We start from the raw sequence: 17,190 nt of genomic DNA, 5'->3' as shown, positions 1-17,190 counted from the left end.
AGAAGAAAATCTAGAAGCTTTTCAACTTTATTGTAAATGTAAATATAAATGTAAGAATGTGATAAATTTAAAATTAAAAGTTAAAAAGGATAAAATATAGAATAATATGTCTGACATTTTCTAGATTATCAATATCATATTTCATTTCTTGGATTATTTATACAGCAAGGTTTCCTTTTTCTCTATTTCCTATAATTATTTAAATTACACAATCTTATTCCATATATCTTCAATTAAATATAATTATAAATGAAAATATTAAAAACTCTTCTTTTATTGTTTGAAGAGTACAACGAAACTGGTCTTCCTTCATGGTTTTCTGTTCTTCCCAACTGCCTTCTAATCTTTGAATATTTTCTATGAGGTTGGTTTGGTTCTTTTTTTCATCTCTTTTCTCTGGCTAAAAATATAAGTCATTTCACTGATACTTCTCTTCAAAGGGGTACATCTACAGAGTGCTGATTTTACATTATGCATAGTAGATTTTATAACAGTTATAAAAGTAGCACAAATAAATTATTCTTCAAGTCAGTCTTGAAGGATAAAGGCTGACTTGAAGGATAATTTACTTCAGAGGTGGTATTCAGCAGGTTCTGACCAGTTCTGGAGAACCAGTAGCAGAAATTTTGAGTAGTTTGGAGAACCAGTAGTGGAAATTTTGAGTAATTCAGAATACCAACTCTGACTGGCCCCACCCCCATCTATTCTCTGCCTCCCGAGTCCCAGCTGATTGGCTGGGTCTTCTTTTGTTGCCCTGCACAGGAGAACAGAGCTGGAAATCAGGTTAGTGGAGTGCAGAGGGAATGGGATTTTATCCTTCCCCTGCCACACCCACCAAGCCACACCACGCCCACCAAGCCATGCCCACAGAACCAGTAATAACAATTTTTGAATCCTACCACTGATTTATTTGTGCTACTTTTATAACTGATATAAACTCTACTATGCATAATGTAAAATATAAACAGACATCAGTGTACCTCAACATTTAAAACTGTTCAAGCTTTCAAATAACTTACAATTCAATCAACAACTTCATTTCAAAAATGGAGGTTACTAAGCTATTAATGGAAGTTACTAAGTTAATTATAGTGGCTGACTGAATTTCAAACTTTAGAATTTGGTGATAATGCTTGGAAAATATACAACAAAGCATAACATTTTAAATGATGATAAAGGCTAAAGCTTTAAAACATTTCATCCAGTATGAACTAACAATTATTGCTACAAAACTCTTATTATGAAAACAAACCAACAAATGGAACAAAATGAAAGACATCTTTCATATAAATGTTTTGCTAGCTTTAAAAACTATGAATGCAACCATGTTTTTTTGTGGTTTTGAGTGTTGTAGCTGCCTCTTGTAGAGCGCATCCGTGTTACACATCCTTATTGAAAACACATATTATATACCAAATTAAGCAACAGTAGAAAATATTGAATATACAGGGTCAGCAACACTTCACAACTTGTCTTCCTTCAGAGTTTTCTGGTCTTCTGAGCTGTCCTGTTCATCCTTGAAAACTCTTTGCAGAGCAACTTTGAAAGATATTCTGGGCTGCTCTCTTCCCCTCTTCTTCCTCCCAATTGAGAAATAAAGAAGAGGGTTGGTGCTACTGTTGAGAGAGGCACATCCGAATCCAATGGTCATGAGAATGTTATGAGGTGGATCCAAATATGCATAAAAGGCATTTATTGGGAGAGAGAGAAGGAGGAAACAAAGGAGAATCAGCAAAGTGTTGGTGAGCAGCTTCCTTTGATTGCATTGCAATTTAGACCTCATGTGAATCAAAAGGGTTGCAGTGGAGACAATCATAACAGGTGTACAAAGTAAACCATTTGCAATAAGCTGGAAAAGCAAAGGTGAGCTGCTGATCCGGGAGAGAATGACGTCTACAGCAGAGATCAAGAAAGAGAGGATCCAGATGAGGCCACAAACAAGTTTGGAGGAATATAGAGGGCGATGGCAGCGATGCCAGAGTGGGAAGTGAACACCACACACCTGTCCAGGCTGATGGCCATCAGCAGAAACTGGCTAGCAGTGAAGAAGAGCTCAAAAAAATAAAGAATTGAATGGTATGGACAAGGTCAGTTTTGTGACCCAGAAGTGACACCACTACAAATATAACTGCAACAACTGGAATTTGAGGACACAAAATCAGCGATGGAGAGATTCAAGATGAAAATGGCGAAAGAATTTCTCTTAATGGAATTGGTCAGAATATAAATTGTCTTTCCATTTCCCACCAGTCCCAAAACACAAATAACTGCAATGAATCAATTGATAAGATTTCATGTTAGAGTATTAAATCGAACATCAAATGGAGAAGTTGAAACATTCTTTTTGCATAGTATTTTTTTTTATTTTTCAAATAAAAAATTACAAAATTACAAAGATTCCATTTTTTCCTCAAGCAGTGCATCATCTGGATATAGTCTTTGTGCTACATTTTTCACCATTCCACCATTTACAACATTCATATTTACCTTGATATTATTTCTCAAGCTTAGAATTAAAATATAGGCTTCATGTAATACATTTGCAACTTCTTCCCTACCAGAACTCTTAACCAAATTTAACCATCCAGAGTCTGATCTGTTGACAGAAAGAGAACAAAAGGAAACCAATCCTTATTACAGAATTAACCAGACTTTTTTTAGTGCAAAGATTGGTGGACAATTTTTTTTTACAATCAAAAGTTAACTTCGGTAATTCCAATTCTCTGTTCTTGTGTGGCTGGAGAATAGCTGCTATATGTAATGTAATGTAATGTAATGTAATGTAATGTAATGTAATGTAATGTAATGTAATGTAATAGTATAATATAATATAATATAATATAATATAATATAATATAATATAATATAATATAATATAATATAATATAATATAATATAATATAATATAATATAATATAATATAATATAATATAATATAATATAATATAATAATAATATAATATAATATAATATAATATAATATAATATAATATAATAATATAATATAATATAATATAATATTATAATATAATATAATATAATATAATAATATAATATAATATAATATAATATAATATAATATAATATAATATAATATAATATAATATAATATAATATAATATAATATAATATAATATAATATAATATAATATAATAGATACAAGCTTTTTATCCATAAGTATTCTAGATGCTTCTCATTATAACTCCCAACAACCCTCACTGCTGATTATTCTGACTGATGCCAATGGAAGGCAGAGTTCCATGTTCTGGAGAACATCAGATCCCTGATGCCATGAATTTGTACCCAAAGTCATGAAAATCTAACTAATTTCCCAAAATCACTGGGAAATAAATGTAGCAGTTTGAATGCCATTTTGCTTTCAAGTGGCAATGAGGGACACTAAAAGAGACAGTGATACCTTCTGACATTACCTCCAACTGCATTCAGGGCTTAAGAGGTTTATGCCACAGCACACTAACTATATAGTTTCGTCATCCTTAGGACTTCCTGATTTGAAGTGGGAGTCATCATCCATCCTCATAAGGTCTAAGGAAAGTAGGGATGGGAAGGAAATTATTGCAACAAATGTTATTTAAGCAGCTTAAGGGCCAATTTTCTAACACCATATTAAACCTCATTAAAATTAAGTTAAAAGCATAATCGGCAGGTTATAAGCCCACATAATATATTATATTTTTGACTGCACAGGTGAGAAGTCACACTGGAGGTCCTGTTTCAATGTCTAGATGTTGATGGAGTCTGGATGGGGAGGAACTGGATTAGTCTCAATGCCAACAAGACCTAAAGCTTGTTTATAGAATGACAGGGCATTTCCTGTATTTTCCCAAAATTAGCTCTGAAGGGGTTACGCTATCTCTGCACTACTATTTCTGTTAATCGTCTCATCATTCCTTATTACCCATCCCCTCCCACTTGTGACTGTAATTTGTCCCTTGTATACTTACGATTTATATTGACTGTTTCCTAGTATGATTTGATTGCTTATTGTACCCTATGACTATCATTAAGTGTTGTAACTTATGATTCTTGACTCTTGACGAATGTATCTTTTCTTTTATGTATAGTGAGAGCATTTACACCGAGACAAATTTCTTGTGTGTCCAATCACACTTGGCCAATAAAGTATTCTATTCTGTTCTGTTCTATTCTATTCTATTCTATTCTATTCTATTCTATTCTATTCTATTCTCAGCCAGAGCTTATGTTTAATTTGTGTTGGTCCAAGATTCTTAGTTCTTCATGAAAGAGCCAAAGTAACCATGGGTTTGATGGCATTGTAGATATATATCTGGTACCAAATATTTTTCTTTTCTGGACAGAGATGCCTTTTAATGAGACAACTTTCCTCAATTATTTCTCATTTGGTTTATCATAGCATGCTCCCCTACAATTCCAGCTGTTCTGCCTCATTGTCCTGGAGGAGGATGTTGACATGGCCATGTGCTTACTGTGCAACACATCATAAGCTGCCTATATGCAAGCCAGAATAGGAGTAGGAGAGAAGGAGAGGAGGAGGAGGAGGAGGAGGAGGAGAAGTTATTTGTAGTCATTTTTTCTACAATATCATCAGTATACCCACCATTTTCAATATACAGTATACCCACCATTTTCAAGGAGAAAATTAAGAACCGCTGACAGAGAACTAGAGGAATTATGGAATTAAGTTAAAGAGGTTGTTAAGGATGAATATGTAAAGATACTGCCAAAAATAAAAGAAGAGGAGAAAGAAAACTGGATGTCAGAACAAACTATGAAACTTGCCAAGAAGAGAAGAGAAACCAAAGCTAGTAAACATTTTAAAAAAGCATAAAGGAATTTAAGTGTGTTGGAACATCCACAGCTTCTGCATTAAATTTATATTTACCAACAAGAAATTAAAGAAGACTAGTATAGATCTATTTCAAGCTATTTAGCTCTCATCAGCTAGCCATACCCTTCTGGGATTCAAATCCAGGCTACTTGCATATTAGGTAGATGTATTAACCGCTAAGTCACGGGCTCTCCTTGGTTTGAAGGCTGTACTAGGGGAGAGATTAATTGTTTTTCCTATCAGGGCAACCTGGTCTACCCATATAAGGGATGGAGCATACAAAAGTGGAAGCTAGCCCTCACCAACAAACGAGTCCCAGCCACAAAAACCAAAACCAGACCCAAAACAACATGGGACACCACCGCCAATCCCTCTCATCAGACCCAGGCCCAAGCCTATCCTATAAACGAAGGACAACCACCATCCAGAAAACAGACCACGGCTGCTTCACCAGCTGTCGCACCCCCCGACCCCAAAACCAAACAAGCTGACACACGTCAAGAACACAGACCCAGACCCCAAACTCAAAGACTAAAACCCAGAATGCTACATCACAGCCACCCACTCAGGATATCACATCAGAAAACTCAAGAAATTACACCACAAGAACTCAAGAAGTTGCAACACAGCCTGATGATGGCAGATGAGATTCTGCCGAAACGTTGCTACAACTTTAAAAGCACAACTATAATGACATGGGAAAATACCCGAACAAAGCTGAATATCATACATAATATATAATATATATATCTTTTTATTAATGTTATCAAGGCACTGTGAATTAGTATTACTGATTTTATAAACAACTGTCAAGTATTAATTCTAGATATTGTATTTATGGCGTGCATAAGCGCACCAACGTGCCTACCGTCCCTGTCCTGTTGTTTCTCTTATTCTTCTTTTATTTTTCTTATATGTACCCATTTCATGTATTCACAACTATGTATACACTTATACTTATTATCTTGTAAACAATTGGCAAATCAAATAAATAAATAAATAAAAATAAATAAATAAATATTGTCAAGAAAATGATGTTGAAAAGGTATTGACACATCTGCTATTATATAATTTTTTGTAAGCTTTTTAATATTCTGAAGTTTTCTAAACTTTTTAATATTTTGAATTTCAATAAAGAATTTTTTAAAATTAAAATTAAAAAAGAAAAGAAAATTACAATGTCACCAGAGGTGTTATTCCGCAGGTTGTGATCAGTTCTGGAGAACCGGTAGTGGAAATTTTAAGTAGTTTGGAGAACTGACAAATACCACCTCTGACTGGCCCTGCCCCCATGTATTCTCTGCCTCCCAAGTCCCAGTTGATTGGCTGGGTCTTCTTTTGTTGCCCAGCACAGGAGAACGGAGCTGGAAAGCAGGTTAGTGGGGTGGGGAGGGAATGGAGATTTTACAATATGTAATTAATTGCACAGCAAGAAAAAATATTTTTTTAAAAAAGATAATAGTCTGACAAATTATTTCCATTTCTCTCATTGCAGAAATATTTTAGTAGTAGTCCGGTGCATTTGACCTTCCTCTACATAGATTTTATTTTATGAATTTATTTATTTATACATCAAATTTCTTAACTGGCCATCTCCCTCAAAGTGGGGGTCGAGGCAGTGAAATATACATTACGTATATGATATATATATATATATGTGACATGAAATAATACTTTTAAAAATTCTCTCTGCCTATTAGGAAGCAAGGAAGCAATTTTATCCATCAAATTCTTTGGAGACAAGGCTGTATATGATGAAGGATAATAAATAGAAGAGGAGACACGAGTAACAAGAAAAGTTTCTATGAATGTCTTTCCTATTTTTTGAAGAAAACCACGAAAAGAAGGTCTCCTTCTAGATCTCTGCTAGGTCTTCTTGCAGATATCAAGGTTTTTCTTCCTAACCTCAGCTCTGACTGCAGAAGAGCTGTGACTGCTCCTTCATCCTTCAGCAGAATGTATTACAGAATTGCTTTATGTATGTTTGGGTACATACAGGTAGGGGTGGGAGCACAACTATTAGGAAATAAGTGTATCTTTTATTCTGAAATCACCCTTGCTAGAAAATGAGGAACTCTTCTTTCTAGAAAACTCTGAGAGCATTATTATGAGGATGAATGTGCTAACACAGGAAAATATGGATACAAAGCCCAGAGATATCGTTTTTTTCACTAGAATGCCAAACACTTTCAATGCTGGTTAGGCTAGTTAGTTGCATTCAGGTTAATGCCAGTGTGTTGCTCCTCATAAATCTTGAGCTCAAAGCTCATGATTTAAATTGGGCAATCACCGGAATCCTGACAACATTAGTAAGAATAAACAATATGAACAGCAAAGTAATAATAGTGAAAGGTAGACCCAGATATATGAGGTGCAAGAGGGTCTCTACTCTCCCTCACGTGTGGGATGAGCTGCATATAAAACATGTAAAGAATTAGAAGTAATAATCCGAAATTGTTCTGGGAAGCTCGTGGTCTTGGAAGAGACTTTTAGAATCCTGATTAAAAACACAGAGTTCAATTTCAATTTGGGTACAGTTAAGGGAAGATGGTGGACTGGAGTAAACTGACAACCATTATTGGAACGTCCTGGGAAAAAAATGATGACAATGAAATTTAAGAGGATTTTGGAAGAACCCTGGGTTGTTGTTGTTGTTGTTTGTACACTGTGGTTATTCCACAAGGCAGGAAAAACAAATTGTACTTTCATAAATGGATTTTGAAATCCCTCAGGGATAGTAAAACAACAACAACATCGGGGTAATTAGTAGCACATCTGAGCACGTGTTAAACAGAATTTGCTCTTTGATGTGCTAAAACCATAGGATGGGGATGATGTTGGGATTAGTTTGAAAAATATTCCCCCCCCCCCAAAAAAAAGCATTCTAGAATTGCTTTTAAACAAGAATACTCTGCTGATGATCCAGTGGATAGGAGTCAAATTAACAGAAAAAAAGCTTAAATCTTCATTGAAGATAATGGGGGGAAATGATTAGCTCACTTTACTAGGCTGAAATCTTGGATGGGGATGGATGATGTGTAATGTTTATATAGAATTAGGATTTTACTGGCATGAGCAATCTCTGCTTCTGTCTCCATCTGCATATCTCTCTCCATTTCTCCCTCTCCCTCCCTCCCCCCTTCCCCCCTCACACACACACACACTTCTCCATTTGAAATTAATTCCACCTATCATCCTTTCTTGCTTCTACTGTCAATTGTCATATAAAAGCATGCACAACAGTATATTACTGAACAGAAATTAACCATAAAATACAAAGCACTGTGCATTTCAGTATTTTAACAACAACAGCCAAGCCTCCTACAACTGGCCCCAATCCATTGGGTTCATAACCTCTGGTGATCACAGAAAAAGAAGTGTAAGATCTATCACACAGACAGAAGCCAGGAAAAGCACCAGGGCCAGACAAGATAACTCCTTCTTGCTTAAAAGTCTGTGCTGACCAATTGGCCCCCATCTTCACCCGAATCTTCAATAGATCACTAGAGATGTGCTATGTTCCTTCCTGCTTTAAACATTCTACCATCATCCTGACTATATTAACATAGTCCAGTCCGATTATTTTCATGTGTAATTTTTTGTAAAATTCTTCTTGTTTATCATTCGGGGCATAAATTGCAATCAGGAGTGTTTTCATATTGTTGTCCATTATTTCCACCATTAATACTCTTCCATCTTCATCAGTATGGATCAATTTTGCTGGGATAGTCTCTTTAATGTATAAAACCACTCCTCTTTTCTTACATTGAGTCAAAGAAGTGAATATTTTCCCTAATTTTGGCTGTACCAACAATTGTTCATATTGTTTTTTAATATGTACTTCTTGTAGACAAATTATATCAAATTTTAATTTCTCTAATTTATGAAAAATTTTCCTTCTTTTAACAGCTGAATTAAGTCCATTTATATTCATTGTAATCAGTTTTTTCTCTTCCATAGTTATATTTTGTATTTAGGTTTGGCAGCTCTTGTAGATCTTGGTTCACGTTGTTCTTGGATCTCCACCTGTCCACCTACTGCGCCTTCTTCTTTTTCAGTCCCCATTTGGTCCTCTTGAAATTCAATTAGTGAAATCTCTTTTTCTGCCTCTTCCTCTCTCCTTCCCAAAAATTCTGCATAGAATAATTCTGCTTTCTCAATTGAATCAATTCTATGTCTCCGTTCTTGCCATGTAAACATTAGTCCTTCTGGGATCAGCCATCTATAATTCACCTCTTTTTTCAATAACATTTTAGGAATATCAGGAATCGATATTCTCTTCTCATCTCTCTCACTCTTCTAGGTATTTGTTTTAAGACCACAATCTCTTTGCCTTTGTATTTCAACGTTTTCTCTCTTGCCACTTGTAATATTTGTGTTTTAATGGCTTTTTTGTAAATCTGATATGAACCTCTCTTGGTAGATTATTTCTCATCGCATATCTTGTAAAAACTCGGTATACCTCATCTACACCATCCATCATCTTCTCCTCTGTTATTTCCAAGGCTTCAGCCAATATTTCTATCATTATCGCAGCTAGATTTTGTCCTTTTTCTTCCTCTATATTTTGAAATCTGAGATAGAATTCTGATCTGTAAATTAAACCAACTAGCGGTACCTGAACACACTTGTAAGTGGATCATAAGCTTCCTAACAGACAGGAAGCAGCAGGTGAAGCTAGGTGGAATCACATCCGATACCTGTACAATCAGCACAGGGCCCCCTCAAGGCTGTGTGCTGTCTCCACTTCTCTTCTCCCTATATACCAATGACTGCATCTCAAACAATCCATCTGTTAAAATACGGAAGTTTGCTGATGACACAACAGTGATTGGTCTCATTTGAGACAACAATGAATCTGCATAGAGACAGGAGGTTATACAACTTGCCTCGTGGTGTAACCGGAACAATCTGGAACTGAACATACGCAAAACCGTAGAAATGGTGGTAGACTTTAGAAGAAACCCTCCTATACTTACCACCTCTTACAATACTAGACAACACAGTATCAACAGTAGAGACCTTCAAATTTCTAGGTTCTACTATATCACATGACTTAAAATGGACACCTAACATCAAAAACATAATCAAAAAAGCACAACATTATTTCTGCGCCAACTCAGAAAGCTCAAACAGCCCAAGGAGCTGCTGGTACAGTTCTACAGAGGAATTATTGAGTCTATCATCTGCACCTCTATAACTATCTGGTTTGGTTCTGCAACCCAACAGGAAAGACACAGACTTCAGAGGATAATTAGGACTGCAGAAAAAACAATTACTACCCACCTGCCTTCAATTGAGGACCTGTAAACTGCACAAGTCAAAAAGAGGGCTGTGAAAATATTTACAGACCTCTCACATCCCGGACATAAACTGTTTCAACTCCTTCCCTCAAAATGACGCTATAGAGCACTCCACACCAGAACAACTAGACACAAGGAGAGTTTTTCCCCGAAAGCCATCACTCTGCTAAACAAATAATTCCCTCAACACTGTTCAACTATTTACAAAGTGTACACTACTATTACTGTTAATCTTCTCATCACTCCTTATCACCCATCCCATCCCACTTGTGATTGTAGGACTGTAACTTTGTCGCTTGTATCCTTACGATCTATATTGACTGTTTCCTAGTATGATTTGATTGTTGATTGTACCCTATGACTATCATTAAGTGTTGTACATTATGATTCTTGATTCTTCTGGAATCTGAACAAGGAGAGATTCAACCTAGAAATAAGGAGAACCTTTCTGACAGTGAGAACAATCAACCAATGGAACAGAAGTTGCCTTCAGAAGTTGTGGGAGCTTCATCACTGGAAGCTTTCAAGAAGAGACTACCATCTGGACTTCCATCTGTCAGAAATGGTGTAGGGTCTCCTGCTTTGGTGGGGGGTTGGACTAGATGACCTACAAGGTCCCTCCCAACTCTGTTATTCTGTTCTGTTCTATTCTATTCTATTCTATTCTATTCTATTCTATTCTATTCTATTCTATTCTATTCTATTCCTTTTAATTCTGTGTAGGAATAATGTTCTTCTGCTTGCATGATAATCCTTTGAAATTCTAATGTATTTGGGACACTTAACATGACTGATCAATTTACTGATTTACATTTTAACCTAAGGCTGTGTTTATTTCTTAAGTTATTGGTTCATTTTAACTGAGGTTGGAGTTAATAATATTGTAAAGTTGGCTAATAGGGTAACATATATGTTATAAGTCACTTTATATGTTATCCTTATTAGCCAACTTTACAACTCCAACATTTATGATGGAAAAGTATCACGTCATCACACTGAATTGTTTTGCTTTTTCTTTGAAATTCTCTTGTCACTCTTTTTTACTCAACTTCATAAAAGCCAGCAAAAAGAGGAACTTAATAAGAACTTTGCCCTGGGTGTAATCACACTTTATCTCTGTCCTTGTTAACAAATAAATAGCAATAGCATACAGCTCCATAATGCTTTACAGTACTTTCTGAGCATATGGTCAGCATATTGACTCCAAAAATCTGGGTCCTGATTTGAATGACCTCAATCTCAGAAGGATGGAAGGCTGAGTCAACCTTGAGCCCTTCTGCATCTAACTCCAACAACAATCAGCAAGATTGGATTTTCTGGGCACATCACACCTATTCAAAGATGCTGTACAAAACCTGGAACTGAAATCCTGAAATTCTACACCTAGTTTGATGTAGTGATTAAAGGCATGTGGGAAGTATATCCCAAAAAGGACAGTGCCAGAAACCTCACAGCACCAAAAACCCCAGAAAACCATGCCAAGAAACTCAAGCCAGCCCTTCCCCCTTTAAAAAAACCAAGAATCACCAGCTGAAAGTAAAAACTCAGAGCAGCTCTGCTAACAGAGCTGACAATTAGAAACAGTTAAGTAGAAAAATTAAGATAAGGAGAATCAGGCTAAAAATAGCTCACCAAAGCAAAATTGAAACTCCCTTTTTCCTGTCCCCTGACAAGATTAACCCCAGGATAGGAAAGACCCTGGGACAGGATTAATCTATTAAGGCAGAAAGACAGGATCCAGAGCAATCACTTTAACTAGAGGCACACAAATAAACCATCAAGTTGCAGAAGCTTCAAAGGGGAATTAAGCATAAACAGTTCAGATTCATACTTCCAAGCTGCTTGCAAATCAAGAACGCTGGGGCTGTGTCACACCTGCTTTTTACCTTTCTTCATTAAAGAATCCCACTTTCTTTTCAGCATCTGTGTTTTTTTCCCAGCTGGGAACTAACTCAGGAAATTTATTCCAACAGGCATAAGACTGTGAATTCTAGTCCTGCCTTTGTCATGAAGCCAGCTGGATGGCCTTGGGTCCATCACTTTCTCTCAGGTACACGAAGGAAGGATGTGCAAACCAGTGGTGGTATGCTACCAGTTCAGACCGGTTCATCTGAACCGGTAGTAAAAAAAAAGCCTCCCACAATCAGCTGAGAGCAGGATCAGCCCTCCCCACCTGCCCCTGCACTTTTCTCTTCTTTATCCTCTCAGCCGAGTTGGTGCAGCAGAGCCTCAGCTGATGTGGGGAAAGCTGCGCACATGCGTTAGGTATGCGTGCATTAGGCGCGCATGCACACACACATGATCACCAAACCGGTAGTGCAACAAGTAGGATCCCATCACTGGTGCAAACCATTTCTGAAATCCTTGACAAGAAAAATTACAAAAACTTGTTCAGTTACCAGAAGGCAAGGTTGCCTTGACGTCAGGAGGAAGAAGGAAACATGAAATCTGATGACTAATAGGACAGTTCTGTGGAAATCTTTTTCCAGTTGTTTTGTTTCAGAACTGAAGAAGCCTCTTGGGTAAGAAATGAAATGTCTTCAAGGAAAAAAAAAACCCACCAAGAAGGTCCAGTTGTCTTTTGGAAAAACTGTCTTTGGGACAATCATGACCTAAATGATTGAGAATCTCCATATGGATGTGCTTCAGGAAAAGTTCAAGTGATCTCAAAGCTGTTTTTCCAATCTGCTTCTCAGAGTGAAATATAGCAATCTTGTTTGTGTCACCCACCTCATTTCCTTGAAGTTCTTAATATACGAGCAACTTGAGAGGAACCTCTTTAACACATATTGTGGACAGAGATGGACTTAAATGATACTGGCCTGTTGCTTCCAGGCTGGAAGACTTATTCAGCCCTTGGAGAAAAATTGACATGAACCTTATTCCGCAGCCTTGGCTCAGAATGGCTCAAGTTAATGAGAACTGGTTCAACTTTACTTAATCAACTTTACTTAATCAAACAGAATCCCATTGTCTTCTTTCTAACAGTGAGACAAGAAAACAAATTAAAAATCCATCCAAACATAATGAAAATCATAATAACAACATTAATAATCTTCTACGCCTAAAACAAATAAAAGTTACTCACCAAACCATGGAATATCCCAGATAAGGATACAAATTTTGTTCATACATGATACAGAATGAACAATCTTCTAAAGAAGAAGTTTTTAGTGGCTTTAAGATGAGTTGACTTCAAATCCCAGAATGTTCATTCCAGGAATGAACTCAGAATTCAGCATTCTCAGAAAATCTGAAATATTCTTTACAGCGGTGTTTCTCAACATCAGTGACTTTATTTTATTTATTTTCATTTGTTAAATTTTAAACAACCCATTTCCCCTATAAGGTGACTTACAAGTTATAAAGCAAACAGAAAAACAGTTAAATATATTTAAATATTAATACTATGCAGATTAAAAAAAATTAAACTATACCAAAATCAAAACTAATAGAAAGATGGCACTGGGATGACATCTTCTTGATCAGTCAATCATCTCTAGTGGTGAATCCTCCCCCAACATTTTAAGATACGTGAACTGTCTGGCTGTGGAATTCTAGGAGTACACAGATCATAAACCCGTCTCCTTTGGTTGAGAAACCCTTTCTAGAAGATTATTTTTGGCATTCCATTTTGGCATCTATCTATCTATCTATCTATCTATCTATCTATCTATCTATCTATCTATCTATCGATCTATCGATCGATCTATCGATTGATCTATCGATCTATCGATCTATCGACCTATCTACATACCTAATCCTTCATCTCTCATTCATCTCTCATTTATCACTTTCATTCTTTCTATCATCTATCTAGCCTACCTATCTGTCAACCTACCTACTTACCCACCTATTTGGATTCATTTTTTAAAACTATCAGTTCTGTGGGTGTGGCTTGGTGCATGTGGCAGAAGAAGAATACTGTAAAATGTCCAATCAGAGTGGAATTTGCTTGTTCTCTGAACTACTCAAAATTTCCGCTACCGGTTCTCCAGAACTGGTTGGAACCTGCTGAATATCACTTCTGCGATCTATCTATCTATCTATCTATCTATCTATCTATCTATCTATCTATCTATCTATCATCCATCCATCCATCCATCCATCCACCTATTTATCCCTGAACTTCATTCTTTGTCCATTTGTAGCAGATTGCAGCTGGCCCTTTAAATCATCAACCTGCCTAATATGCACAGGGAAAATAAGGGGAACCTTCTGTCAGATTTTTGGCAGGAAAAATTTAGAGTGTGTTTGGTGAGAGAATGAGGTGAAGTCCTGGATGAGGAGTTAACCTCAAGTACGGTATTAAATTGCGGTTTTCCACTACAGTTCCAATTGTGTTGGGGTTTTGTATATTTAACTTGTATAGTGGGGAAAAACATTAATCTGTAAACCAAAGTAAAGCTGAGTTTTCATGTCTCTCTTTTTTAATATTGTTGCATGGTTTTTATCCAAACTAGAGGTTTAGAAGTGCAATGAGGGACAAAGAGACAAATATAAGAAGATTCTCACCTGGTAAACACATATAAATTCCAGGGCTGTCAGTCATACTGACCGGTTTATGTACATGTGAATTAAGCCACAAAATAATCATAATCATAGCCCTAATCTGAAATAAGAGTGAATGCAAACTCATGTTGTGATTATGAAAACTCATGTTGTGATTTGCCGCCAGGCATTCACTCTTATTTCAGATTAGGGCTATGATTATGATTATTTTGTGGCTTAATTCACATGTACATAAACCGGTCAGTATGACTGACAGCCCTGGAATTTATATGTGTTTACCAGGTGAGAATCTTCTTATATTTTGCCATTGGGCAGTATAACATAGAAATGTCCTTCAGGGGTGAATGGGGCTTCCTTAGCACCAGTACAGTAGAAAAGTAGTTTTGTATTGTTTTTTCCATATAATCTTGTCTGCCTGTCATCCCAACACAAATTGAGTGTAGCCATCATCTATGATCTGCACGTAAAATTCTCCTCCAGGACAGTTGGTGACTAGATTGGGTTACCAATTGTATATATGTAGTTTACATTTTTTTGCTGGGGTGCTTTTTTAGCTAACTTTCCCAAGTCCTAAACTTTCTTCTGCTCCCCTATTCATATACAGACCATTTTTCCAGCTAAATCTGCTTGCTTCTGTCTGTCTGTCTGCCTGTCTATCATCTATCTACACACCCATCCATCTACTGTGTTTCTCCAACAATACGGCCTCCCCCAATAGGAAGTCCCAGCATATTTTATAGGCATAAAATCAAATTAATCCCCTCCCCCCAAATTAAGGCCTATATTAATCATGCGAAATGGGGAGGAATGTTGGGGGGGGGGCTTGTCGTTAGGAAGTACTTTTGTTGCACACCCAGATATGGTGCTGCCTGCATTGACTTTGGCACTGGTGGGGCACTTCATATCGGGAGACCTTCCGCAACTGTTGTTTTCCCTTCTCCCTGTGCTGCCGCGGCATTTAGAGCAACGCCGTGGCGTTTGGCACAACCATGCATGGCCAGCCAGGTCTCCTCCCTGCAACCGGACCCTGGCAGAGACACTCGGCTACAGGTGCTCCTGTCACTGCCTTCCCTTCGCCTTCGAAGGCAAAGCCAATTCTTTAAAAAATGACGCCCTACTACTGGTACGACAAAGCCTCCCCTGCTTGAGAGGGCAGCCCAACCCCACGTGGGGAGGTGAATCTCCCGGGGCTGCAGCACAGGATCGGCCCACACCGGGAGAAGCGCCCAGCCACCATCCCTGCCTGGCGCCGGGCAGAGAGTGGAGAGCTTCGCCTGGGGCACCCAGCACAGCTGACAGGCGGGTCCTCCTGCCCAGTGGCAGAGCTCTGGCCAAGGCAGCGAGTGCCTCTCCACTGGGCCCTCTGCTCATCAAGCTAGGGCTGTGCTGGAGCCGGGCGGGCTGGGCAGAGTCGGGAAAGTGAGCCACGGGTGCATGCCTGCCTGCCAAGCAAAAGAGCTGGGCCGATCCGAGCTTAGCTTCCTTCCCAAGTCCCTCCAGCCTGAACCTGAAGGGGCCACCGGGAGAGGCTGCCCGAGGCAGTGATAGCGCCTACCCATCCACGGACAGGGAGACAAGGTGACAGCAGCGCTGCTTCCCCGGCCGGCGGGTCCGGCGGAGAGAGCCCGAAGCCGCCCATCCTTTCCACCCCTCGCCCAGCCCGTCCCATCCCCACGCATCTCCAAATGTGCCGGCAGCTCCAAACGCTGCAGTGGCATGGGCATCGGGCAGAGACGCTCACTCGGTGGGGCTCAGCTCGGAGGAGTATGCGGTGCAGGCCTTGCCTCCCTGTCCATGGATGCCTCGGGCAGCCTCTCCTGGTGGCTCCTTTGGGTTCGGGCTGGAGGGACTTGGGAAGGAAGCCAAGCTTGGGTGGGCCCGGCTCTTTCGCTTGGCAGGCAGGCGTGCACCTGTGGCTCGCTCCGGTGCGGCCCTGGCGGGATGAGCAGAGGGCCCGGCGGGGAGGCACTTGCTGCCTTGGCGAGAGCTCCACTGGCGGGTAGGAGGGCCCGCCTGTCAGCTGCGCTGGGCACCCCAGGTGAAGTTCTTCGCGCTCTGCCTGACTCCAGGCAGGAATGGCAGCTGGGCGCTTCTCCCGGGGTGGGCCGATCCTGCGATGCTGCCCCGGGAGATTCGCCTACCCACGTGGGGTTGGGCTGCCCTCTTGGGCAGGGGAGGCTTTGTCATACCAGTAGTAGGGCATCATTTTTAAAAGAATTGGCTTTGCCTTCGAAGGTGAAGGGAAGGCGGTGACAAGAGTGCCTGAAGCTGAGTGTCTCCGCTGGGCTCTGGTTGCAGGGAGGAACCCTGGCTGGCGGCACATGGCTGCGCCAAATGCCACAGCACTCTAAACGCCGCAGCAGCATGGGGAGAAGGGAAAGAAACGGTGGCGGAAGGTCTCCCGATACGAAGTGCCCCACCAATGCCAAAGTCAACATCCAAGCTGTCACCGCCCACCCGCCCGAGGATGCAAGGGGGGGAATTAAGTCACCCATGAAAAGACGCCCTAGCCGTTTTTTCGGGAGTCAAAAAAAAATAAGGCC

The 17,190-nt window shown here is 39.1% G+C and overlaps 1 pseudogene; it reads right to left on the bottom strand.

The window, feature by feature from the left end:
• Positions 1-1,462: 1,462 nt before the first annotated feature.
• Positions 1,463-3,444, bottom strand: LOC113426445 (proto-oncogene Mas-like; annotated as a pseudogene).
• Positions 3,445-17,190: the final 13,746 nt, after the last annotated feature.

Source organism: Notechis scutatus, chromosome 3 (genome assembly GCF_049901735.1).
Source record: "Notechis scutatus isolate UNSWTSFEM ecotype Mainland chromosome 3, rNotScu1.2, whole genome shotgun sequence".
In the NCBI taxonomy this organism is placed as follows: Eukaryota; Metazoa; Chordata; class Lepidosauria; order Squamata; family Elapidae; genus Notechis; species Notechis scutatus.
The sequence above is the reverse complement of the archived record's forward strand: the minus strand, read 5'-3'. Positions and strand labels throughout refer to the sequence as shown.